The sequence below is a fragment of the Cavia porcellus genome, unplaced genomic scaffold (genome assembly GCF_034190915.1).
Source record: "Cavia porcellus strain 051 isolate PalLab524CR breed Dunkin Hartley unplaced genomic scaffold, mCavPor4.1 scaffold_10, whole genome shotgun sequence".
Classification (NCBI taxonomy): Eukaryota; Metazoa; Chordata; class Mammalia; order Rodentia; family Caviidae; genus Cavia; species Cavia porcellus.
Genome location: NW_026947493.1, coordinates 8,841,667 through 8,869,108, shown reverse-complemented (window position 1 = coordinate 8,869,108; position 27,442 = coordinate 8,841,667). Strand labels below are relative to the sequence as shown.

Sequence of the window (27,442 nt, the reverse complement as noted above, 5' to 3'; positions counted from 1 at the left end):
AGGGCAGGTGAGGCAAGGGCTGCTTTTCACTCAACACTACACTTTGGCTACTCTCTGTTAAGGTAGCGTATTTAGATTTGTCAAAGACTGCTTTTCCGTAAAACATTAACATTTTCATTTTAATTATGGTGGGCTAGGAAAGGATTCTGCAACCATTAAGAGACCATCTCATTTGCCCACTGTCAATTTTGATGTTTGATACAATGGCAAAAGTGTTAACTATGGGAATTATTGAATTGGCACCTAATATCACTTCTGAGCCCTCTGCTGAACCCAGTAGACTATAAACAGATGCATAGACAGGATTCCTAAAAAGCTTCACTGTGGAATATGATACCTTTGAAATCATTTCTCTCAACAAAGACACAATGAGTTATCAAAGAAACTTCTACCCACTTGGAACAGTATAAAGAGATTTCAAGTCTGTAGAGCTACCACTTTTTAGATCTTTATAAAGTTCCAGAATTGTCTGAAAGCTTTGAGGGATACTACATGCTTAAAATACGCTTTGTGTAGTATTTCTATTACAAACTCTCAACTGTAGAACCAAATGTTGAATCCTAAAATTCCTAAGTTTCAATACTACAAAAATCTGCAGAGCCAAATTCTTCTAGCAGTAAAGATTCTGCTTCATAGGAATTAAATTTTTAAAAATTATAAATATTGAAAAGTATAAATTTTATTCCTACCTTGACATAGATTAAAAGTGACATAGATTAAAAGTGATTACATCTCTTTTAAATAGCTGCAAACAATTTATTTTTTCTTTTCCTGTTAAAGACATATATAACATCAACTTACTAAAAAAAAAATCAAAACATCTTCAACTTTATTTTTCTTACAACGTCCAAACAGTTTCTTGGATGACAGTCTTCCACCAAGTTATTTTAATATTTCTTGTGTCGTAATTAGAGAATAGTTCTATCTGGACACTTCATAATCAAATTCTTTCTTGATGACTAACAGAAAGGGGCAGTGGTTAATAATAAGGTCAAGATGATGTACATCCTTGGAGGAAAAAATCTTGTGTTTGCATATTAAAATTAAAAGTAAAAATATTCTAAAAATTTGGAGCCTGTTCTCTCAAAACATGCAACAATTCTGATTTGCATTTTTCGAAGATAGAGGGAGCAGTTCATCTCCTGTTTGTCTCTTCATTGTGACCCAGCTTTTGAAGAAAGCCTGGTGAAACAGGATCCCCTCTCAGAGACATCCAGATGCTATTTCCTCAAAAGATTATTCCCAGTTCCTGTGTTTGAAGATTTTACCCTTTACTAGATATTCTATCAGTTTGCCAAGAATAGGTATGAGACTCCCCAGGACACAGTTCTCAAACTGTCTGGTACAACTGGGCAGGCAAGTCACATTTTCAATACAGCTAAGGCTTCTTACATTACAAAGGCAGATGACTAAATTAAAATAAAACAATCTGCTTGGCCTGTATTATTTAAAAGAGAGATTCCCTTCAAGATACTTTAATTGAAACAATCCATTTTAGAAGATAAAACTAAACATCTGACTAGCATTTCCCTTAATTTGTCATACAGCAAGCATTGGTTACTATAAATACACACTCAAGAAGCAGAGATCGCTAGCCCCTTCCCTTGGGAAAACTTACTGTATGGATAGACCCACTAATAAGAAAAAACATATAATAATTAAAGATGCTTTAAAGATCTAGGGTTGGTTAAAAAAACTTCAAGGAACTGGGTTAATGCCTAGCATCAGGCACACACGCACGCACACAAAGGAGATGGTAAGTCAAAATACTAAGTGCTTCTTTAAAAACGGCCTTGATCTGTTGATCCAGATACATTTTCTAACTCAACTAAACATGTAATATAACTCTAGTGTCACTTTCCACCACAAACTTCTTCAAAAGGGCCAGGATAAAAGCAAATTATCAATAATGGATTATCAAAACACATCTATAGACTGCCATTTAGTAGTAGTTATGATACAGTGGTTTTATTATACAGTAAATTTCTATTTATATGTAATGTATGGCCTCCTGTTAAATGAGAAGTAAATCTGTTTTTAAACATTAATAAAAGTATCATACAAGGCTGGGCATGGTGCTGTACATCTGTAACTCCAGCATATTAGGAGGCTAAGGCAGGATGACCTCAAGTTCACGTTCAAACTGGGAACTTAGCAGATCTCAATATAAAAAATATTATGAAAAGGGCTGAGGATGTAGCTCAGTGATAGTGCACCCCTGGTTTCAATTCTCCAGTACTGCAAAACAAAATTCATATGAGCACTGCCATTTCTACATACTGTGAGCATGCCTTCCCTGCATGTCAGTCCTCTCTACCCTCAGCAATAGCCAAAACAGCATGTGGTGACAGCCACTTGCAGCACTCAGAGGATCAACTCTTGCACATGTGCTCTCTCTCTCTCTTTCTCTCTATCTAGTTTTCATATCTACTTTTAAATATTTTATTGACCTTTGCAGTTATTTGGCTTCTCAATTAATCATATAATCATAGTAAGTAAAAATCAATTTGTATTTACACATAAACAAAAGTAATTTATGTGGAAGGCCTGTAGTAGTTAATGTAATGTAATGCCATAATATATCATCACTAAAAGAAAAACATGTAAAGATTAATATTACATGTAATAAATGTATTAATAAGTTAAATGATATTCTGAAGCAATCCAATCAATAAGAAGTAACTGTCTCATGGATGACTTTATTTTATTTTTTGCTGTGATGGTAGTACTGGGAATTGAAATGCCTCTCTAGAATTTGGAACCCATAACCTAATGATTCACAATCCTATTGTCACATTCACAGGCTACTTTGTGGAAGATCTTTCACAGATAACAAAGTAACTCAACTACAAATGGCAGAGTTAAAATATTATGAACACATCACTTTATTTGTTTAAAAACACAAAACAGTTGCATGGTTTTCATGCCTCTTCAGGGGCAGGAGTAGAGGGCTGGGTTAACAAGAATATATTCTAATGATTTTACCCTAGACTGATACTATAGATGGGTGAAAAATGGATGCTCATTATTTTATAATTTGCCTGCATGAATTTTCAATTGCTTTGCTAGCTCTGCCTTCACAGCTTCTAAAACAGACTTCTAAAATCTATATCCACAGAATCTTTTTGATAAGGAGTCCCAGGAAACAATCATTACCTGAGATGATTCTTTTTCATTGTGAGGAAAATACATACAAGAGTAAGTTGGTTCCCCCTCAAGCAGATGCCAGTAAAAGTCAGTTATAAAAATGTACACTTCCTTTAAGGCAAACGTATGAGGGGCAGTATAACCTTTAAAAAGCCTTAAATATTAAAGAGCTAAGCATAAAACTTAAAAAGTCAAAAAAATTAGCAGAAATAATAAACCAAAGAAAAAGGAAAAAAGATATGCAGGCCACCACCAGACTGTAAACAGCTAGAGCCAAGCCTCTCTCCGTGAGTCAGCACCAGTGGCCAACTTGGGGGGCAGAGAACACCAGCTAACAAACCCAAACTAGAAACCAGCACCACGCACGGGGCACCGCAGGACTGCAAACAGCTAGACTTAAGTCCCTCTCCCCGTGAGTCTGTACCACTGGAGGACTAGGGGGAGAGAGAACAACGCCACACCAACAAGCAAGCCCAATCTGGAAACCAACACCACGTGCAGGCCACCACAGGACTGGGAACAGCTAGATCCCAGCCCTTCCAGTGCCGGCTGGCAAACAAGAAGTACCAATCCCCACTCCCACCCCATCATAAGTGACCAACTTATCTGGAGAAACACAGGCTGTGATAATAGCTATGGAGGTGAAATGCAATTGGACGCCTGTGGTGCTTTGATGTTTCACTAATATTGCGGGTCTAGGGCCAGTGGTCTGATCATAGATTCAGAAGATACCGGTACACAGTGTGGCATCTAGTAGGATCTCCTTCTGAGGGTTGCAGCCATTGTTGATTCCCTATGGTCTTGTTTTGAGGTCCTCAATCATTTCCATTGTTTTGTTGGATTGAGTTTTATTCTCTTTGTTTTGTTTGATTATGGTAAATCTGATAGCAGGAGAAGCTATCTTAAAGATGGCAAGATATAGTATGGTAGCCATTTTGGAATTACTATTGACTTGTTAGAAATCCTTTATTGTATTCATTGTTTGCTTTTATTGTTTCTATTCTATTCTGTTTGATTTTTACTACGTCCAAAGTTACTTGCAGCTATTTCAAAGACATCAAAAGGCATTATGGTAACTATTGTTGACTTCATAATGTTTTGAAGTTCTGTATCTCTTAAACTGGTTTGTTTTGATTGGTTTTATTCTGTTTTATCCTCTTTAAAATAAAAAAAGAAAGAAAAAGGATAAAGGAAATAATAAAGATAAAACCAGAAACTGATGAAACAGATAAGGAACAGAGTAGAACAATATGTAAGATCAACAAAACCACAAACTGGTTCTTTAAAAAGGTTATGAAACTGTTAAGAGTCTGACACACCTTAACAACAACAAAAGAAAACAAGTAACACTATTAATGAAAACAGAAACATGACTATATACGCAGTGGATTGAAAAAAGTCAGAGAATATGACCAAGACGATGACAGTAAATTTGAAAACTGAGGCAAAACGCACAAGTTCTTAGAATCTTACGGCCACACTATACAAAAATAATGCACTGTCTAGACTCCAGACTTCTGGTATGCAGAAGCATCACTAAAGCTCAGAAAAGCTTAAGCCTCAGAACTGCAATTATACTATTTCTTACTCAATTATCACTTAGTAATTTAGATGCTGGATCCAAATGAGTGGAATATAGTTTTAGAGTTCAAATGAATAAAGCTAACAATTTTAACTAAAACATTTCTAAGTGTGATCATTGGTAAATACTCTAAATATGTAGACTTTTTAAGTAATTTATTTAATTCAGTTTTCTTAAGTATTTCCATTTAACTTTTGGTTAATATGCCACCAAACATAAAGTGATCAGGATTTATAAACTTTCTGGAACTTAACCAAATGACCCTTGTATTCCCATATTTAATATTAACTCTGAGCTGCCATATAACGGCCTTATTCCAGTGCAACACAGAGTACAAAGAGCAACTGTCAAAGAATTATTATAGAGGTAGAAGAGATTCAAACCCTGAGCTTTACATATGAAGAAACTGAGACCTAACAAGGTGAAATAATTTGCCTGGGTAGTAATAATACCTCAGTCTTTTTCCTCCAACTCAAAGCTATGTAACTTTTACCCTGTGGACATTCCCTTTCACTAAAGTAATACAGAGTTGTTGTTCAGAACTCAATAAGCATCTCTCTCTGTGAAATACTATTTAGAGTCAGTACAGTTGTTAATGTTAAAGGGCAATTTCATATATTATCTAATCCATTTAGTTGTTAGATTTATCTATTATTCTTGTAAATCAACTGCATTTTCATAAGAGTGATCTGTCACAAATAGGAAAGGAAGAAATTATTTCATCACTATGCCCCAAAATTAAATTTTGTGACTAGCAAAGTCTTCTCTAATTATCAATATACAACTTTTCAAGCAAACTACTTAATTGATGAGATTGTCATACTACACATATTCCTAGTTTAAATATCTTGTTGATTGCAAAGTTCATGATGACAATTTGTTCTTCTTAACAGTACTCTGCTATAATCTTACAGTTTTATTTTAGTTTCTCTGGCTAAGGATCTGAACTAAGTCTGAGATGAACAGTTCGCCTTTGACTCAAATAGTTATATAAGTTATGTTAGGTAGAAATACACTCAGGTAAAGAGTGGACTATTCCAGTGCTCATCCAATTATTTTTTCTACCTAATGCTAAATTTTAAACAATGAAACATCTGAATGATTCACATAAGAAAAGAGCAATCAGTTGCTATGAAATTGAAAATCAAGATGCCTGCAATTTCCTTTTTATGTAAGTTTCCAAGATGAACACTATACTGTCCCCCCATCCCACATGATCTTTTTCAGTGTGAACTTACCACTCCCTCATCAAAGGGGGTCCTACTCTCCTCTCCTCTAATTGGGACTGGGCGACGACTTACGCCTAAGTAAAGAACCAGTGGAGGTGACTCAGTGTGACTTCTAAGGGTAGGTTAGAAAAGGCCAGGCAGCCTTCATCTGTTTTTTTTGTTTTTTTGTTTTTTTGTTTTTTTTTTTTTTTGAGAGGCTCACAATAGGGGACATTCAAATACCTGGGATCATCATGTTGGAGAACCACATACAGGCACTCTGCTTCCCAGCTGAATCCAACCTTTCCATTATCCCCGCAGAGGTGCCAATAAATAAATGACAAAACCATCTTGGAAGTGGACCCTCCAGCCCCTTTCCCAGGCATTTGAGTCACTCTACCTATTCAAATTTTCTCAGATGAGGCCCCAGGCATTGGCAAATAGAGATCAGTCATCTCTAATATGCCTGTCCAAACTGCCAACCCACAGAATCCACTCATAATAAAATAGCCATTGTTTATGCCACTAATTTAGAGATGTTTTTACATTTTTATACCATCAGAAGAGCGCGTTGTGACCAAAAACAAACAATAACCAAAAAGAGGGGGCATTAAAACTCTGTATTACTGCTGTGCCTAGTAAAAGAAATTCTTGTATCTATTGGCTATGTAGCTAGATAGAGCAAAAAACTTAAAAGACCCTTCAGACATGACTCTAACTGAAAAGAAGATAAATCCATTAGTACACAAAGGATGTATGCTCTTAACAAAATAGGACCATGCTGTATGCATATCCGGATTGAGAAGGACAGAGAGAGGTTACGCACCAGGAAAAGGCTGGGCCAGGGAAGGAAGAGCCTTTTATAGCATACCTATCTCACTCTTCAGTTACTTCCAGGCAATCTACTGAGGAAACTGTAAGTCTCCAAGGGGCTCCTAACACAAAGAACACAAGTAAGGAAAAAGGGGGGAGGAAATAAAGAATGCAGAAGTCATTCTTTCACTAGCTGATGACACACAGATAACAATGACCACAAAAAAGAGAAGAAAGCCTAAGATATAAATTACCATATAGCTTTCAATATCAATGTGGGGGGAAACATCAAGCATTTTAATTTCATCCTTTAAATTAGATTGCTAATACATGTGCATTTTAAGTAGATGTCAAAATAATTCCAAATATTCATCATCAACTTTAATTCTTCCTCTAAACTGAGGAAGGTGTCATTGCAGTTACACAAAGCACATAACATTTGATGCCTCAATACCACTAACTACTTATGTGAATAGTATTGATTTTCTTTAATATACTGGATGTTTTGAAGGTAGCTATCCCTTAAGTTTTGATAGTAACAAGTTCAAATGCCAAGCTCTCAAATACAGTACATTTTTCCATCAGAAATAATTTAAGAGGCAGCTTTCCCCCTTGACCATTTTTTCACCTTACAGGTCACTAAATATCCCCTTTCCAACACTGCAATAAAAACTTTAGCAGACAAAGGAATTAGTTCACTTAAAAACTCTTTGGCTCCACCAAAATCCAGCACTCAACAAAGAATATTAAATTTTCTTGATCAAAATATGTGAGAAACTACCAGTTTAAAAAGAGAATACCTGGTTATCAAAGAGAATACCTGTTTTAAAAAGCTGAATAACCTTTAACCACATTTCTCTTCCTTCCTCAGGTCTGTCCTCAGCATGACAGGTTTATTGAGTCAACTGTACCTCTCCTAAAGTTAGTTCCACAGTTTAGACTGTCATCTGCAAAACGTGAAAATACTTTCAGTTCGATCAAAACGAAGAATGCTTTTCAAGATTATAGGTCTTTACTAAGTATGCTTTGATTTCATTAAGAATATGCAGACTTATTTAGATGCTCATGAATCAATTCCTGAGTTGTGAGCAAGTTGTGCGTGGGTTGTCTTCATGTTATATACTATAGTGTTACCAGCTTCTGAAATGTAATGGCTCTCCTCTTCACTCTAACCTTTTCTCCTATCTTGTTTCTTCCTTTCACAAAGCTGTTAAGTAGTACATGGGCAGACACTGGAAGGCCATCGTCCTTTTCCCTACATCAAACCTTGGAATTATATAAATAATTCCAAAATAACCTTTTTGGAAATAATCAGAATTTCCAGTTGTTCAAATGATGAATTTGTAAGAGAGAATGCCACAAAAAATAAATCAACAAGTGCTTTCCCAATGACACTGATGAAATACCATCTACGTAAAAAGAGAAAAAAAACCATAAAATTAAAAGGAAAAATACAAGAGCAGCAAAGAATCCTTCATAAACAACAAGAGAATAGATCTAAACCACAGGGAAGTAACTACTTCCAGTGTCAAGAAAACTTATGAACTATGGAACATGAGTGACTCCAACAGGAAGTACATATTGAACATTTTAATTCTAACAGCAAAGATATTCTGGTTTAAATGAGGTTTTAGCAAAGTATACAATCATATCAGAATCTCTCATTTTAAAAATAAAAAAGTCAAGGTCAGAATCAATGTGAAGGCTGAAGCAAAATCTAGGCCTTAAATCAAAAACATTAATGTCACAAAAAAAAGAATGCATAATGTTACAAGCATTGTTTAATTTAGTCACTGTTCTTTATCACTTTACAAAAGATGTTTTAACTGATTTGCTCTACAATCCACACTAAGACATCTTTACAAGCAAATCAAATCTTTATTCCCCTAAACTGAAGGTGTTGTTTTAAAATGTAGTGATATTTTCTGAAATTACCTTTAAATTCTTAAAACACACATGGTCCCTAAATCCTATTAAGACTCTAGCATTTGTTTTTACTACAGTGTAACTTCCTGAGAACCAAATTTTACCAAATTCATACCAAAAAAAGAGATATCCACACATTTTTAATCTAGTTAAATTGGATAGGAATGAGAAAAGACTTTTGATTTTTAAATTCAATTTAAAGTATTGATAATATTTTACTATCAGAAATATTAATATTTCATATTATTAGTATTTCATTCATAAGCTCAGAATCCAATTCAAATTACTAATTTTAAAGATGAATGAATTTAAGAAATGTACTTTTTAAAAGCTAATCTTTCTTCTAGATAATCTTAACGTTTTTGTTTTGTTTTGTTTTTTGTACCAGGAATCCTACTCACGACCGCACGCTTACAAGGCAGGCGCTTATGCCACTGAGCTAAATCCCTGGCCGAAAATATTAATGTTTAAGAAAATAAACTGAATATATTGTGCCATGACTCCTTCCTCTGCTCATTATTATACAATTTCTCCATATATAAAATTTACTTTAATCTCATGAAAATTTTATTCAATATGTTAAGGTCTATGTTTGAGTACCTTAATTTTTGCTCTGATTCTGCTCTCTTTCCTCAACTCACACTAAAACAGTTTCTAATAAGCAATAGCATACCCTAAAAGTTCTACCTTAAACAAGAAAAAAGAAAAAAAACTCAGCACTGGCTAAATATAATTGAACTACACTGCACAGTTGTAAAATTGAAAACATTATGACAACACATACTTTGGATGCTAAAAGTTCCTAGTATCAGAGAAATCTGGCAAGTTAACATATATCAGAGTGTTGAAGAAAACAATTTAAAAACAAAAACACCAAGGCAAATATTACACTAAGACTATATTTTAATAATTTGAAGTAGGAATCTCCCTTTACTTTTCCATAATAGGAACAAAATGCATACGGAGCTCTTTCTTACACAAAGTCATAAGCATCTAAAATCCAGCACCTCAGACACTCTGTTCTAAATGATTATAGGTTTTCTTTCTTTAAAGCAATACAGTATGATACAAAAAATGACTACGGAAAAGGCATTTTATGTATATATTCACAAATACATTTACACATTTCTATTCAATAATTGGATTTCATTCTCCTTTCTCAAAACAAGGTTACTTTCTATTTCCTAAAATCTTTGACTACATTTAAATATAGATTTTCTTTACAGCCAACATTATTTGAAGTAAACACATCAAGCATTAAAATATTCATTTACTTGCTTATAATAGAACTCTAGCAATAATCTGATAGAGGATTATGAAAAACTTTACACTATATCTCACACAATCCTACTTCTAAGTGAAAGTGTTTATAAATTCACAGAAGTATCTTCCCAGACAAAGGAGACAGGGCACCCCTACAACCAAAAGTCTAGCTAATAAGAAGTGCCTCCAGAGATGGGCAGGACTTGCAAGTTAGCAGGAGGAAAAAAGCATTTCTGGAATAGTGCATCAAATTACTGTACACGACTAAGGGACTAATAGAGCTGCAGGGTTAGTCTCACCAGGACAAGGGGTGGTAAGAAACAGGAGAGGATCCTGGAGGATTAGCGAGGAAAGACAAGCGTACATATTCTGGAGACCAAAATGAAGCTCCAGGCTCAGCCTCAGGGCAAAAGGCAGCACAGAACTGCTAAGTAAAGAATAGTGTAAAGTAGTGCCAACAGGGGTACTAACACTGAAAATGTAAAAGAAAATTTTAAAAATTTTCAAAAGGAGAAAATGTGGGGAAAAGAGAAGCGGGGGAAGGTTAATTCTTGTAATGATCTGAGCATCTGGTAGTTGCAGAAACCTGGTAGCAGCACCAAAAACAATGGGATAATGTGTAGTGGTGCATACTTGTAACTCCAGCACCTGGGAAGCTGAGGCAGAAAGATCCTCATGAGTTTCAGGCCAGCCTGGACTAGATAGTGAGACCCTGTCTCAAAAAACAAAAACAAAAACCAGAAATGATGGGATAGATGTGAGAGACAACGAAAACACCATTGGCTGGTGGGGACACCATTGTCTCAAGAAGCTTGTTTTTTTGGTTCCTTTGGCTTATTCTGGTCTGGTCTGGTTCGATTAGGAAGCTAACTATTTACAGATTTAAGTAGGATTCATCTAGAAGTCAACACAATTATATATTATATTTGCTACATTTTTATTGTTATTTATTTTCTCCATCGTACTAGAGACGAAACCTAAGGCCTCACATATGCTAGCTATACTTCAAGCCCCTGTGTTAATATTTTTAAAAACGAAGACAGCAGAATAACTCAAAAAAAAGCCAAATAACTCTGTGGAGAGAGCACCTGGTCTCACTGTCAGAAGCCTGCAAATCTATTTTTGACATTTTGAGCAATGCTGCTCATCACTTTGTACAACAGAAAAGGTCTCAGAGCTCTTCAAAGAAAAATGGTAAAGTAAACAGATACAACCTATGACATGCTATTTAGGGAGAAACAAACAAACACAAATCTGTGAAATAAAGCACGTGAGAACAAAGTCACTACACAAACATTAAACCACTAACAAGTAATAGTTTCAAAATGATACCAGATGGACCTTCGACTTTACTCAACTGGATGCATTTTTTTGTTTTGATGAGGATGCAGATGTCCAAACATATCAATACCAAAATTCATCATTATAAATCTTTCCATGTCTGCTTTTTTGCTTCTAAGGTTGAAGATCAATCACAGTCTTGATACAATTTTAAATGGCATATGGCTATTTTTAAAAACTGACAAGCAAAATATTTCCATAAATTCAAAGCAAGACCAAGTATTTAAAAACAAAATAATTTAGTTGTTGTACTTAACCACTGGGCAGGCTGCCTGTGAAGCAAGGCATCCATGTGCTATTTATAAAAGCAAAGCAATAAACAAGTGATAATGTGCATTTTTCATGAAACTTGCTCAGAAGGAAAATCTATCAGTCTCTGGAGAGAGCTCAGGTTTTCTTCTGTCCAAGCGGCAACTACATGAACTCTGGAAGTCCTGCATCTATGTATAACAAAAGTGAAGTTTATAGGTTATTAGCTAATTGGGGACAGAGATTCTAAATTCCCTTTGCATCTTTACCCAACGTTAAGGATAATACTATCAGGGTCAGATTCTAGGTATATTGTAAAGAAAAAGCCAAAAGGACTTGTTGATAAACTGAATGTGGGATCTGAGGGAAAGAAGAGTCAGGGATGACTCTAAGGGCTGAACAATTAGAAGGATGTCATCAAATTAAGATAAGGAAGGCTACAGATGCAGCAGGCTGGGTGTGGAAAAGGAGAAGTAGGTTTCAGACATGAAAACTGGAAGATTAGTAGGCAGTTGGATACACATGCAAGAACCACAAAAGAGAATTAGGAGTTGAGGTACACATTTAGAAGTGGTGGGCATATGAAGGGCCCTTAAAGCCTTGAGACAGGACGAGACCATTAAAAACAGAAAAAGTGGCAGAGGCAAAGACCGAGACAGAGATAGAGAGAGACAGAGACAGAGGCAGAGACAGAGGCAGAGGCAGAGGCCGGGAGGCAGGAAGGAAGCCAGACAGAAGCACTGCAACATCACAAGGTCAAGAAATAAAAGAGGAATCAGCAAAAGGGAATGAAAAAAGTCAATGAATGAGATAGGAGGGAGACTGGGAAAGAGAGGAACCCCTGAAAACCAAGTAAGAGAACCGAGATGGTTAATGATCAGCCATATCATGCTGATGCTGATGTGGATGCTGATGCTCCTTATAGGGGAACTGAATGATGAATTTCAGAATCTGGAGGATATTGGCAATCTTGACAAGACCAGTTCTGGTAAATAATGGTGGTGAGAATCTAAATAGAGTAACTATAAGAAAAGCAAAAACAAGGAATTGAAAATAGTGAACCTAGCTGAGTCAAGTTATTCTTGCTGCAAAGTAAGGCTAAGAATTTGGGCAAGAGCCAAAGGAAGAAACAGCACTAAGAACAAAGAAGAAACATCAGAATGCTGATGGGAACAATCCAGGGAGGTGTCGAAAAATGCTGAGTATATTAGCCATTTAGGCAAGTGAGGATGAGACGTCTGGTTGAAAGGAAAAACTGGCTTTAGGTGGGAACCAGGCTAGTGCATCTTGGAACAGGAGGGAAGGCAGTGCTGATGGGTCAGTACAAATCATAGTGGGCCATGGCCAATAACAGTAACAGGAACGAGTCAGACCAATTCTACTGTCTCTTACAGATGAAAAGAAAGAATGAGAAGTTTCATTAAAGAAGAAATGAGCTATCCTAACTTTGAGTTTCCTAATTATCAAAAAGAAATAACATTTAACCCAGTATAGGCTATTTCAAACCAGAAAAGATAGAATTATTTTAGACACACTCTTGGCTTTGCAGGAATGGAGAGTCCATAGCAACATTAAATTTGTTAGATAATATAAAGAAAGTTAAAGAACATAAAAGAAGAACATCAGAGTTGTAGTGTATCGATTTCAAGCCCAGGACACAATATTTCCTAATTCTTCTTCATTAGTCACGGTCTGCTCAGAGTACTTGAGTTCAAGAATATTTAATAAGCATGAAAACATCAGTAAAAATACAAACAATGATATGTAAAGCCACTGAGTGCTTTGGTATGCCAAACTCTTGCAGTATGCCTGTACTTGTTCCCATTTACTCAGCACAGCAGCACTCTGAAGGAACACTACTCATCCCTTTTCCGTAGATAGGGAAGCTGCAAGAACTTACATGGCTTCACTAATAAACAGTAACTGACGACACCAGGCCCGAGCCATCAAGAAACAGCAACACTCTGTACATTGAGGTATATATTTTAAGCTACCACACAAAGAACTCATCCCAAGAACATCAACTAATTATAACAATTCTTCAAATATTTTAAATGTATTAGGAATAAAAGGCTGACATACTTATCTCTAGAATTAAAAAAATATTTCTACTCTTACTCCAAGTACAGCAAGCATAAGCCTTCCCGTATTACCCTGGGACCTGGTGAACACTGTGGTCTTCCCCTGGGATGTCATCATATACTAACACTACTTTGATAATAAAATGAAAAACAGATACATACTTTGCTCAGATTTCTAGTAAACTTAAGATGCTACAATGTTTCACACACATTATCATAATTTTCCAAATCAGACACTATCAGAAAATAAATATAACTTGATATACTATGTCATTCCTATAGTTTGTTTATTAATGTCACCTACACATAAATAAACAAACTATTTTTAAAGCCATCGTCAAACATAATAAACCACAGCATGGGACATAGCCTCAACATCCTCCCCTAAGGTTTCCTTCCCCCAAACGAGTCACGACCCATGCTGCTCTGTGCCAGGGAAGGGTCTTTGGAAAGACCCATGCTGCTCTGTGCCGGGGAAGGGTCACTCTTTTCCCCCTGCCTGGAAGTTTCCCATCCAACTCCCACAGCAATAATGTTGCCCTGCCCAATCTCAACTTGCCCTGAGTGTTGGCTAATAACAGTTTTCAACTAACCCAGGGATCTGATATCCTCCTCCCCACAGGCAACGACTGATACCCAAGTAGCTCAAAACGCATGTAAGAGACATCAACCAGCAGAAATGTATGGGATCTTCTGGATCCTGAATTAAATAAACTTTAATCTTTTAAAGCTATGACTTTTAAAGATAATTTAAAACTGGATATTTGATGATATTTAGGAACTGTTGTTAATTTTAGATAAAATGATAATGTCACATTTATAAATATATTTATGGATAACACACTGCTTGAAATTTGCTTTAAAGTAACACAGGACAAGCGTAAGTGGATAGGAGTACAGAGGAAACAAGATTGGTCCTGACCTGAAAATTGCTGAAGCTGAGTGATGGGTATGCATAGGTTCACTACACTGTTCTCTCTACTTGTATCATTTATTTTCCATAATTTAAAAAGGGAAAGAATATCAAAAAAGGGAAGAGAACCAAACACAATAGGAATAACAATCTGAGAGTACCAAATCAGCCCACAATATTAAATATTTACTTACATTTCCTTAAATATAATTTGGAATAAAATACTGAAACAAATAGAAGTCAGGATAAAAAAAATGTAGTAAAGATTCATTATATTGGTACTGAAGTAAAATGAACTGAAATACAATACAGCAAATTAATTAAACCCAAATAGTGAGGTTTCAGTCTAGAAAAAGCAACTCATACATTAACATCTTTTGTATTGAACGAAAAGCAAGTAACATGTGTGCCACAGGGCCCCACTGCACCTAATCTAACACAACAGAGGTTAAAGCAGCAGGGCATGGAGAAGGGGTCTGAATAGTGACTGAGGCTTCAAGCACCTAATAAAATATGCAGATGACTCAAACTGGTATCAGTGGGCTGCCTTTCTGGTGGTCACCACTTTGTATTAGCTGTGCACCTCCTCTCCAGGATTCTCAGGGATGACAGGCCTGTCTCATTAATATTCATTCCTGTGAAAGTTACATCTTTCTTAGGTGACAGGCCTATCCAATAACTAAACTAACTCATAACTCAGACTCTTTTTCTAAAGCACAAACTAATTAGCAGCCATTTTTTAGACTATCATGAAAAATACAGGAAAACTGAAAATTATAAACTGACAAGTATTGGGGAGTATAGTTATTAGTAAAATCCACAACATCCAGCCTTCCTTCCATGAGACAAAGCTTAAAGATCAAAGTAAAAAGATGGTAAGAACTGAAAACTAAAATAGTGTAGTCAAACTCCTGTTCAGATAACAGCTTATAACGATTATTTATCTAAGTTGCTAAAGAAAGGAAACCAGATCACAAACTATAAGAATGATCTCTTCAACTCTGCAGTTGGGGACAGGAGTATAGAGGTTTGGGATGTGGGTGTGCGTGAAGGTGGAGAGGAGGGAACCACTTTCCTAATCACTACTGGCCTTCTCAATGTTTGCAGCCATGAGGCTATGTTTTAGACTGGGTGGAGCAGAGTAAATAAACAGAGTCTATTCTTAGCATCCTTTCCTTGCTACTCTGAAATTTCCTAGTCACAAATTATGGTCTACCTGTTAAAATAGATTTTTACTCAAAGAATTCATAGAAATCATCTCTGAATCAAGAAGAGATATACATAAGTTCTTGCATGAAGCTAATTTATTTTAGAAAATAATTATGTGTAAAAAACACATACTCATAAAGTAAAGTAATTAAAATACTTGCCATTGGAAATGCAGTTAGAAGAATAAATCTCAAACTTTATCAGCTAGTCATAACTGAAGTTAATACAATGAATTTTAACTTTACAAAATTAAATATAATTAAAATTTTGAAAATTAATGTATTGGCATAAATTAAGAATACATCTAAATTGAAAATAAAGTTACATGTTACTGACTACAAAATTATCTCTCTTAAAATTTAAATTCCCAGTAGCTTAATGATATTTCTCAACTTTATTTGAAAATATACAAGTAAAAGGTACATACTCATATATATATATTTCACATATTCCCCATACATTTTAGAACAAAAATGAAAGGATGGTTTGCACACATCAGGGCCTACCTATCCATCAGCACTGCTGACACAATACTAAGTGAAAGCCCACAATATTTTTAAGAGTCAACGAAAATTTTTTAACTCCTTTTCAAATTAGAAGAACAAAACTGGGACTTTGAAGTAAATACAGTGTTTTAATATGTAACATTAATAGATGTGACTCTATGCCAAATCATACAATTTTTTAATGCATGAAAAGATTCACTAAAAGAAAAAGGCACTGTTTTATGAAAGTCATTATACAGCCCTGCTACATATAGAGTCCTTATCTCAGAAGCTTTTCTAGGTGGATTGGATTAGTCTCACCAGAGTAACAGCTCGGGGTAATCTGGCTGAACCTGGTGAGTTATGGGCATCCATCCGTGCCTCCCTCCATTTTCAGGGCCCTACCCTTCTCACCTTCCTCCAGTCTCTCTAAAGACAGGGGTATAAAACCAAGAGGCTCCCTGCATGTTGTTGATACTCAAAAGAGACTTAAACATTGAGCTGGAGCTGCCACAACTACAGAAATTTACTTAAATCAACTGTTTGGATTTAAATTCCTCTGAAATTCAAATGAAAACTTTTCAGAAATATACACATGCACCAAAAAAGGTTTGCACAAAAGTAATTTTTTTAGCACACAATTGCATAGATGAAAATCCGTCTCCTTCACATAGAATTCTTTAAAATCTGTAATAAACTGGCTGCTTCTCAGATACAATAAATCAAAATTGTGCAAATAAAAGAGAAAGTATACTGTAAACAAAAAAAGGAATTTCCATAGAAGCCTATTACTTTGGTTTAATTTAGAAGTTGAATTTGGGGCCTGGTCTTTGACTTCTAGTTTTTGTGTCAATGACAAAAGAGAGATTGGTGGTACTAAGTGGAGAGTCACAGATCTCTTGGGTAGGATAGGACAACATGTGTGAAAGAGTGTGAAAATCCCTCAAACTTCTGGTTACAGTCTCTTGCATCACTACCTACACCCACACACACCAGGGCCTTCTGTGGCTAGGATCACACCATACTCTCTGTGTGTCATGAAGGAGGAGATTCAGTCTGAACTTCAACGGAAGCTGTCAGAACCAAAATAACCTTCTAAAGTGTTCAATAGTCTTTCTTGGAATCTACAGGCTTCTGGTTGCAAAAACGCTGCCGGTGTAGTACCCTGCCTAACTTGTCAGGAGGTGCTCTGCTTCCAGGATAGGACTTGGGCATTCCATCATCTATGGTAATGGTAATAATGGTAAGACTCAAAATAAATAAAAGACTTCATCAGAAAGACATAAAGCTAACAAATAAGCTTATCCAGTAGGCTTGAGAAAATTGAGCAGGAACATTAGACAGGTGCAAGTGTTCAGGATACAAGGGACTCTTTCATGCAAAGCCAGCTTGGTTGCCTCATATCTAGGTGTTACCTCTTTCACAGAATAAGTGTTTTTCTGCCATCACAGTTCTACAGCTTAAAGGTGTCTGTGGACACAGTACTCTCCCAAAACAGAGTACAATAGATACTTCTTTGATACTCTCTGCATGCACATAAAAGGTGAAAACCGCCAACTGGTTATAACAAAGAACACCCATTTGGGTCATGCAGGTGCAGCCTGAAGAGACCTGTCCTGGCAAAACACTGCTTAAGAGTACTAGAAGAAATATCAGCAATCTTGAGTGTATCGTGTCATGTTAGAAATGCTGCTTTAACTCTTTCCTTTTACATTGAGCCAACAAACTCAATTTGATTGTTTCCAAGAAATAAAACGATACAGGGTCTCTCTGACAAGGTGTAGCTTCTCCCACTGTTTCACAAAACAATCTTGCTGAATGGTCAAACTCGACCTCTTCTGTAAAACCAGCACAGGGAGGCAGGTGTGATGGTGCACACCTATAATCCTAGCTCTGAGAGTGTGAGGAGGCAGGAAGATAGCAAGTTCAAGCCTAGACGGGGCAATTTAACAAGACGCTGTATCAAAAAACCAAACAGCTGAGGATGTAACCCAGTGCAAAGGCCTTGGGTTCAATCCCCATTACCACCAAGAAAAACAAAAACAAAAACACCACAGAGGCTTTGTATATCACCATATTCAACAATAAAAAGTAAAAATTAAAGGGTAGAACGTCCGGTATACTTTGCTTTCTTTTCCAATATAAGAAGTGACAGATATCTATAGGGCAGGCCTGCCTCAATGCTTATTAAGGAAAACTAAACTAGATCGTAACATGAAGGTACATTCCCATTGCTGACTTCCAGACCACACATAACATTACCATGTTCCACCTAACGCCTGTAGCAAAAAGGGTTAGTAACATCTTTGTTAGTAACATCTTTGGCATAAAAGATAATTTTTTTCTAAGAAATAAATTTCAAAGTAACAAGAAAAAAAATCAATGGGGGAAAAAAGGGGCTATAATTCACAGGTCCCTAGATAAGAACTGCTGTCTCAGTTTACAGGTGTAACTTAAAATAGAAACTTAAAAGAAAATAAATTCTTGGGACTACTCCTTTTCAAATGCTCAAGTGTCCCTCTCTGGCATGAAAACACTAACTTATAACACCTTCCACATAAACAGATGTTACTGAGCTAGATCCCAATTAAATTTTGCTTTGTAATCTAAAGTGGAAAAAATACATGAAAAATGATTACAAGAGGCTCTCAAAGATTAATGGAGATTGAGGCTAGAGGCGATCAGCACCTAGACATTTGTACGATTTCTTTCAGCCATTTTAGACTGAAAGTTACACTAACTTAATTCATCTCGTGTTCTCACTATAGAAACCATTGACTTGTTTGATTTAAATAATAGTACATTAGTCAGCTCTTCATCACTAAAACAAAATACCTGATATAACTAAAGTTTTTCTGCTCTTATTTCTGGAGGTTCCAATTCAAGATCAGGAGAATCCAATGCTTTGAGATTCCGGTGGCCATACTTCAATGGCAACAGCAGGTACGCATCCTGGCAGAGCAAACTGCTCATTTCAAGGCAAGTAAAAAAGGGAGAAGAGGCTGAGTCCACAATGCCCTTCAGAGGAACACCCTCCATGACCTAAATATCTCCCACGGGGCCCCACCTCTTAAAGGTTATCTCACCTCCCAACAGCAGTACTGAAGTAATGCTGATTTTAATATCTTGGGGAGACATTCATCATCTAAACTCTAGCAAGAAGCACATATCAGAACTAATCATACTACTTTAAAAAGATAAATACGTAAATTTTTCTTACAAAATAAGAGCTTGTCACTCCTTTTAAAGAATACTCTTTCATACAGATCAATGCAAAGGTCACAAACAAAGGAGAAAGCCAGTTGCAAAACTAACTCCAAAAAAGGACTGGCTAGGAGGTAGGATCAGGATAAAAGGCCAGATTTGAACATGTTTCAGGGAAGTGTTCAGGTGACATGTTAGAAGGGACACTGAGTAAACACCTGAACCTCAGGCAGTGCAAGTAAATCTGAGTAGGAGACATCAACTTCCAAATCATCAAGAATCCGTGGATAATATAGCCATGACTAAGGAAAGGCTATCAAGGACCAGACGCAGAATGGAGAAGGTGGCCTATAACTGTGGCAAGAGAGCTTTGATGCTATCCACTAGAAGGAGAGGGTAAAGAATAAAAGGAAGGAAAGGAGATGAAAAGGGGGCTTATAGCTCTGCTTTCAAGATACAGCTGCAAATGGAGAGAATGTGAGGAGCAAGTTGAGCAGAGAGCTGAAAGTGTGTGCTATCTTTCTTAGGTTTTAAGAACCTAAGCATGTTTATATGCTGATGGGGGACACAAACGGGTGGAGAAAGTAAAAGATGTAAAAGAGTGGAGAGGGTGGCATTCACAGTACAAGGACAAGAAGGAGGAGAGGCAGCCCAACACCGTACCAGGAGGACAACTCTACAAGTCTCAGGTAAGGGCTCAAGCACTTTTCAAAAGCAAGAGCTAAGATGACCTACTAAGGATAGCAAGGAAAGTGACAGGCTGGACTTCTGTCTACTCCCTTGCCAGAAGTCACCCCATTTGTGGAGGCAGATACTGCCCAAGTCAGGGATGTTAGGAGTTAACTGTATGCAGAGTGAAATCCTTCTCTCTGCTGATACTAGGGCAGCCTGTTATCTCAGCCTGATCCTGTGGTCCAGTGAACTGCCCCAGCATGAACCTCTCACATTCTGAAGAGTCTTTAGTCACCCAGGAACAGGATCTTTCGCACAACTCTTACAGCTGCAGGTAGCTTCCAGAGTGGCTTGCAACATACTATCACAGTCTTGGAACAAGCAGGTAGGCACCTAAATAAATTTGGTGGAAATATGGAACGTTTTAAACTTCAAGAACACATAAATGTTCTGCCTTATCAGAACAAGCAGTGGAGCAGTTAATTTTTCTAAATAACGGTGGAATAGGGACACACAACCAAGGCGTTAAACTTCAGTTCCTTTTACAGCAGAAAAACAACTTTTTGGTTTTTCAAACAAAGAGTTCACTACCTCAAATGGGTGTTGCCTTAAGATTACCTTTTTATGACACTTGGTTTCTATTTTTGTATGTTTCAAGCAGATGAAGTATAAAATGCCACCTTGATATAAAAGTCATGGTTGGCACGGCCAACCCTATTGAAAATTTGCATAACCAATTTGTATAATTCTGTATGCACATGCCTCAAAATTTTCATCTCTAAAGTGGGGGTCACCAATACTGTGGTGACCACAGGATCACTGTGACAGCATGCTAAACTGATGTTAAAAGTAGCTGGTAGAGATAAAAGAACTATGTACACTTAGCACACAAATGAACTTTCATAGATTTTTGTGATTATAAAGTAGTGTAGCTGCCACTTTACATTCTCAACATTTTGCTTCAGGATAATCATCTTTATGGAATGAACAAATCAACATAAGGCTTTATTTTGATTTATGGAGACTATAGTAAAATATTAGGCTGTTTTCTTAGAAATCAAAATATATCATACGTAAAGTGTAGATCATCTAAATTTGTCTTCTAAATTTGATATTCTGTCTGAGAAACAATATAATTTGTAATTTCATCTATTAAAATTTTTACTGACTTTTCAAGTCCACTAAAAATATAAACCATACACAATTATTTTAATTTCTTTAACAGAATTCCTGAATTTTTCTCTAAATTTCTGTGTCAGAAATTGATTATTTTCATTAGTGTCATGGTCACTGCTACCTCAGTAACAGAATCTTTCAAGACTCTGAGATGAAGAGTTTAGTGATATAGTAACTAAAGCAATTATGCCAACCAACTAGTGTACAGTGCTGAAAATTAATAAAAGTTATGGACTAGGAGAGAACACATGGAGCCCGTAGTGATTTGCTTTTACCGGAAATGATAAGTAAACCTAAGCCATAGTGAACAGAAATAAAAAATAACAAACCAAAACATGATATTCAATTAAGAGGAATGTAGGAATACTGAATTATAGATTAAGAGGTGGGGAAAAATTAGATGTGACTACCAAAAAAGTTTTGGTGGGAGACTGAGTAGTTAATGATTTTATTAGCAAACTGACAAATATAGCACAGATCTTTCTGATGCAAAGAATCTAATCAACAATAGCATCGCAGAAATGCCATCATTCAGACAACATGCCCCTCCCAAAGTCTATACAAGTTTTACTTAACACATCAGTCATGCAAAAAGCACTTGCTCAGATACCCAAAAGACACATTAAAAATCTTGCAGATAAGAATTTCACACAATTTTTACAACAAAGAGAACGTATTTAACGCTTTAGCCAAGCAGAGGTACACCCCTTAACACAGAGCTCCCCAGGCACCAGAACTGATGTCTAGGTCTGTGGTTTGAACCTCTGCACAGAAATGCAGAAAGTTCCGTCTCCTTGCATATATAACGGTCTTTTGCTGTTTTTAGGTAAGACCTCAGAGGTCTGTTCTTCAGAGAGAGCAAAAAGCCTAAAGCTAGACTACTAGTCCCTGCCACATATAAAACGAGCCCTCAGGAGTGCTCAAGGACCCCAACACGTGTAAAAAGACTTCAGAGCTGTTCTTAACACTTGGGACCCAGGGCTGGGGATTTAGTTCAGCGGCATATAGCGCCTGCCTTGCAAGCAGGCAGTCATGAGTTTGATCCTTGGTACCGATAAAAAGGAAGAAGACAAAAAAAAAAACACTTGGGACCCTCTGACCGCTCCTCAGCTGCTTTAGGGGGGAAAAGGGTTGATTTAATGGACTGGGGTAGTATCTGCACATTAGTATATTTTAAAATACAAGTAATTCAAGTATGTCCTGAAATGACTCAGCTGAATTATCACATTTTCCTTCCCTGCTTCCCTACCTGAAAGAATATTTAGATGGGACAAAATATGCAGAGAGAACTTACTAACACTCTGCTGACCACATGAGATCCAAGAAATACTGCCGTTCGGTGGTGATCCAACAACTCTTACTTTTGTCCATAGGCCTAGAGAACTTGGCAAAATTTCTGTATAAGCAACATATTTTTTAATATTAAGACTATGAGCACACTTGAAAGGATTAGAATGCTCAGAACTATCCTAACTACATCATTAAAAAAAATTAAAAATAAACCTCCAAGCAATTGCAATGACAGTGTCCAATAACTACAATGATCAAGTGCCAAACTTCCAACCAGACCCAGCTCCTTCTATGTCCTCAGTAAACCCCAGGAAAGGTCCTATCTTCATGTGCTGTCAGCAAGCCCCTCTCCCTCCCTCCACATCTGCGACGTCTCAAAGTCTCTCACCACACACCAGCACCGTCCACTGCGGACCTGCAGGCAGCAGCAAGCCGTAAAAGCTGTTTGCCCTGAGTAGTTGGGGGAGAAATAACTGATAAATACTTGAATTTGATTAATGTCCGTAATTTAACTGTTTAGGTCATCTTATATGCCAAAGCATGCTGTCCCTCCAGAAAAACCAAAAGTGTGTAGTTTGATAGACTTTCACAAAGCAAATTCATGCTTGGAATTCAGATCCAGAAACCAAGCACTACTGGCTTCTCTGTTCCCCCTTTCAGTCATCAGCCCCAATATTACCACTGCTTGGACTTCTATCACCCAAATCAGTTTACCTGCATTTAAACTTTACATAAATGAATTTAAAATATATATTCTTTTGTGTAGAGTTTCTTTCCCTCAACATTATACTTAACAGACTTCAGTGGTACACATAATAGTCACCTACCCATTTAGCTTTCTTTACTTCTATTTCCTTCCTCCTTTCTTTGTTTCCTTCCTAGATCCCTCCTCCTTTCCTTTCTCTCTCTCTCTCTCTCTCTCTCTCTTTTTTTTTTTTTTTGTTTTCTTCTTCTCACAGAATTTTTCTTACAATGTGTTATTCTATAAGTTGGGTTGTTGTTTCCAACTTGGGACTTTTACAGTAAGTAATCCTTAAGGAGTCTGTGCCTGTCTTTCAATGTACATCTAGAATAATTTCTGTTGGTATACACCTAGTAGAAGGAAGGACTGTGGTACAAACACAGGACAGGCAAACAGATGTAACAAAACAGACAACCAACACAAACACACACATATGCAGTCACTTAACTCATAACAAAGGGCTGATGTAGTACAGTAGGAAAATGAACATATTTTCAATTAAATGGTGCTGAATTAATTGATCAAATATCTATATAGAAATAAAATCTTGGGGGCTGGGGATTTAGCTCAGTGGCATAAGCGTCTGCCTTGCAAGCAGGCAGTCGTGAGTTCGATCCCCGGTACTGGTAAAAAAAAAAAAAAGAAATAAAATCTTGACTCCTATCTTAGGCTATACAGGTGCAGGTATATTGTAAAATGCAGGTAGATTGTAGCTCTGAATGTGATCAGTAAAACTAATAAAAGAGTATTTCATCATCTTAAGTAGAAATTTCTTAAACAGGACACAAAAATAATAACCATAAAGGGAAATACTGATATAATGGTCTTCACTAAAACTAGAAACAGTTATTCATTAAAAAGTACTCTTTAAGAGGGTGAAGTGGTACCACGACACATCTTCAAAGTCATAACACCCAAAAGACATTATCTAGAAAATGTAAAGAAGTCATCCAAATCAATTTTTAACAAACTTTTCTAAGTGAGAAAAAGACTTGAACAGGAATTTCTACAAGACAGCATCCACATGGCTACAAAACATATGCAAAGGTGCTCAATATCATCAGTTATCAGGAAAATCCATCTCCGAAGCCTCAGTTAGGTGACATCAAGAGCCATCGAAATTGGTTACAACAAAAAACACCTCTGAAAACACCAAATATGTGCATTTATAGCAACTGAAATTCACATTACTTGATGGTTACTTAAGTTGATCTAACTAGTTAGAAAAACTTCATGACAGGATCTATTAAAGAGGAGCATACATTATGCGGCATTGATGGTATAGTGGTGAGCATAGCTGCCTCTTGAATAATACGCAATGTGTGGCCTGCATACAGCCCTCAACTCCAGAGAACAGTGAAACCAAGAATTAGTTAGAACACATTTTACTTGACTAACCCTGCCATATAACCAAATGCTAGTGGCCAGGGAGTCCAGCTACCATTTTAGAATACACAGGTGACAAATACCCTGCTAGAAGACTGAACTATTCTCATCACTGTGTGAAGCTCAATGTAATCATTTATATGCTTTAGGCACCTAAAAGCTATGGAATTCTTCTAACAAGGAAAATAAATCTAACTAAAAGTTTCATGCCTCCACTGTGACTGACACTCCTATGCCAAGCACAGCCCTCCTGAGTCACCATTATTACCAGTAAAGAAAAGTTTGTCAGTTGCAAACAGTTCCAAATTCTATGGCCCACTGGTTTAAAAAAAAAAAAAATCTGAATCCCACTATGACACACAAAATTTAGTACTAATAAGAAATACAGAACCTATTTTGGGGTATGCATGTATGACATTGGAAGAGAAACTATGATATTTCACTTGTATTTGTTTCAAAGAACAGGGTCCTATTTTGTTAAATATAAAGGAATGAATAATTTAAGTATAAAAAGTCTAGTTTAGACTCCTAACAGAGCAACAGAACTCTAAAAGGAAGTGAACTGACTCTAGGAGACAGCACTCTAAGAAAATAACTTAAGCAGCTGATAGCAGTAATTAGTAGAACAATTTCCTATGTGCTGTATGGATTTGGTGAAAAACAATACAAGTCAAATACTACTATTGGGGGAAGGAGAGGATGGAAAAGAGGAAGAGAAAAACAAAAAGCATCAAATAATTTTAGTACATAAGAATTAATACACTGTGATTACTTTTAAAACCTGAACCCTAAATTGTGACAGAGCTGTTTGAGTGGACTAAAATAAGCAACTATGCCTTGATCTTTCAACGCTTATCATGTGCGTTCTAAAATGCATTAGTATGAAGTAAAATGTGAAGCTACCGATTGACCATTAGACTCTCCCAACCTAAATAACCATTAGGATGCACCTGTCTATCTAAACATACTTATTTTAATCCAGTTACTATATGTGTAATATATATCACATAACCATGAGTTTACTGAACACACAGTTGTCTTTATTTATTCCCATCAAAAGAAAGACTAAAGGAGAATACGAACATTTCTTAAAAATTCATTTTAATATATTTTAAAGTAACCATACAAAAAATAGTTATTGGGTGCTACTTCAGTTCACAAATTTAATTCATTGCAAGATTCTGGAAAAGATGGCCATGTTTATGTTTGACACCCAATGCAAAGAAAAACAAAATTTGCCCAACACTTCTGTTTGTAAACCAAATTTTTTCAAACAAAGCATTCGTGAACCAAAGTGCCACTGTACTTGATACCTGTGTAGAACTGGTAAGTGCATACCAGTTTTTGCCCACAAAGAGTCTACTTTATTTAAACCATGCAGCAATATAATATGCAAGTGCATGTTCTCATTACTTTGTTTGATTATATAGTAGATATGAAAATCCTATCTGCTGTTTATGTTGGGGAGCTCAGCATCAACATGTATGTTGGCATAAAGATAGTGTTTCTCCTACACAACACGATGCCACCATAATAATGAGAATGATATTCAAAAAGATCAGGAGTTTCACCTTGGACAAGGTCAGACTATTAGTCACTGTGAAGCTGGAAGGCCTGGGCAAGCAGTCATAACAGGTGATGAGACAGCTGCAGAGCTGTATTATCTGTCAGTTTCTTCTGCCAGCAGAAGTAAAGGTTCTCTTTCCCCCTCCAACATTCTTCACATTCAAAGGAGAAGATCAAATCAGGGCTTCCAAGTCATCAATTCTCCTTTACTTACACAGAACATTTAAGAGGTCAGTGTAACTTGGGGGAGGGGGAAGTTTAGCCATAGTCAAGTGAGGTACAGCAACCAGCCCCAGTACCTCGGATGCATGGCTGAACTCTCTGAGCTCTGGTTTCCCACAGCTTCTGTGGCTGTACAAGACCAAGTCAGAGAATTATGGTAAGTACTCTTCACACATTTTGCACATAGGGAGTACTTAGTAAGTATCAGACATTCTTACTACAATAATAGCTTTATTTCCGACCTCTAAAAATAGCCCAAGACAAGTAAATGCAGGTATCTGGTACTCCGAGTAACTAATTTAAAGATAACAATACACGATGTATTAACCATTGTTACCATCTAATTAGCTTGTTTTGAAATTTAGAAATACCAAAAAAAGGTCCAAGATCAATAGATAACATCATTTGGGAAAGTGGGGAAGGGAAGACTAAACAGAGATTGGAAAGTAGAGGTTTGGAGGTGGTAATACTGCTTAGTATCTTGACTGAGGTAGTGACCATGTGACTCTATGTTTGTCAAAGCTCACTAAACTGGACACTAAGGGTGAATCTTACTGTATGAAATCCAACCATTTTTGAAAGTATCAACATTTAATTACTTCTGATTAAAATACACCATACAAACTACTATAGACATTTTAAATGTCATTTATTTCTGAAACTAAGAAGAAATCTAAGGCCTAAAATGCTACTTCATATTTTTAGACCAAGTTTAAAAGATGCTATTTGGAAAAAGGTGCATAGGAAGCCATCTGAACAATTAACCAAATTAACTGTTTTAAAATAAAGCATAGATTATACTGAATAGTATGATGAAATAATGGAAAGAGAAAATGAAAGTGCTATTTTCACTTACTAGATTACTTAAGATAAAAATCATAATAGCTTCTTCCCCAAAATCAAGTAATGGGCTTTTGTGAATAATGTCAGAAGTACATTGTTATGTTCAATAAGCTAAGGAAATGTA

At 36.4% G+C, this 27,442-nt stretch overlaps 1 protein-coding gene and 1 long non-coding RNA gene across 8 annotated transcripts in view; both read right to left on the bottom strand.

Moving 5' to 3' along the window:
* Nucleotides 1-27,442, bottom strand: part of Plcl2 (phospholipase C like 2) — a 195,545-nt gene that overhangs the window by 164,583 nt on the left and 3,520 nt on the right. The window lies entirely within an intron of this gene.
* On the bottom strand, nt 967-27,442 carry LOC134477828 (uncharacterized). The gene is made up of 4 exons (XR_010050066.1): nt 26,259-27,442; nt 19,053-20,486; nt 7,571-7,697; nt 967-6,872 (listed from the first exon to the last, which is right to left on the bottom strand). It is a non-coding gene; the product is annotated as an uncharacterized LOC134477828 (long non-coding RNA).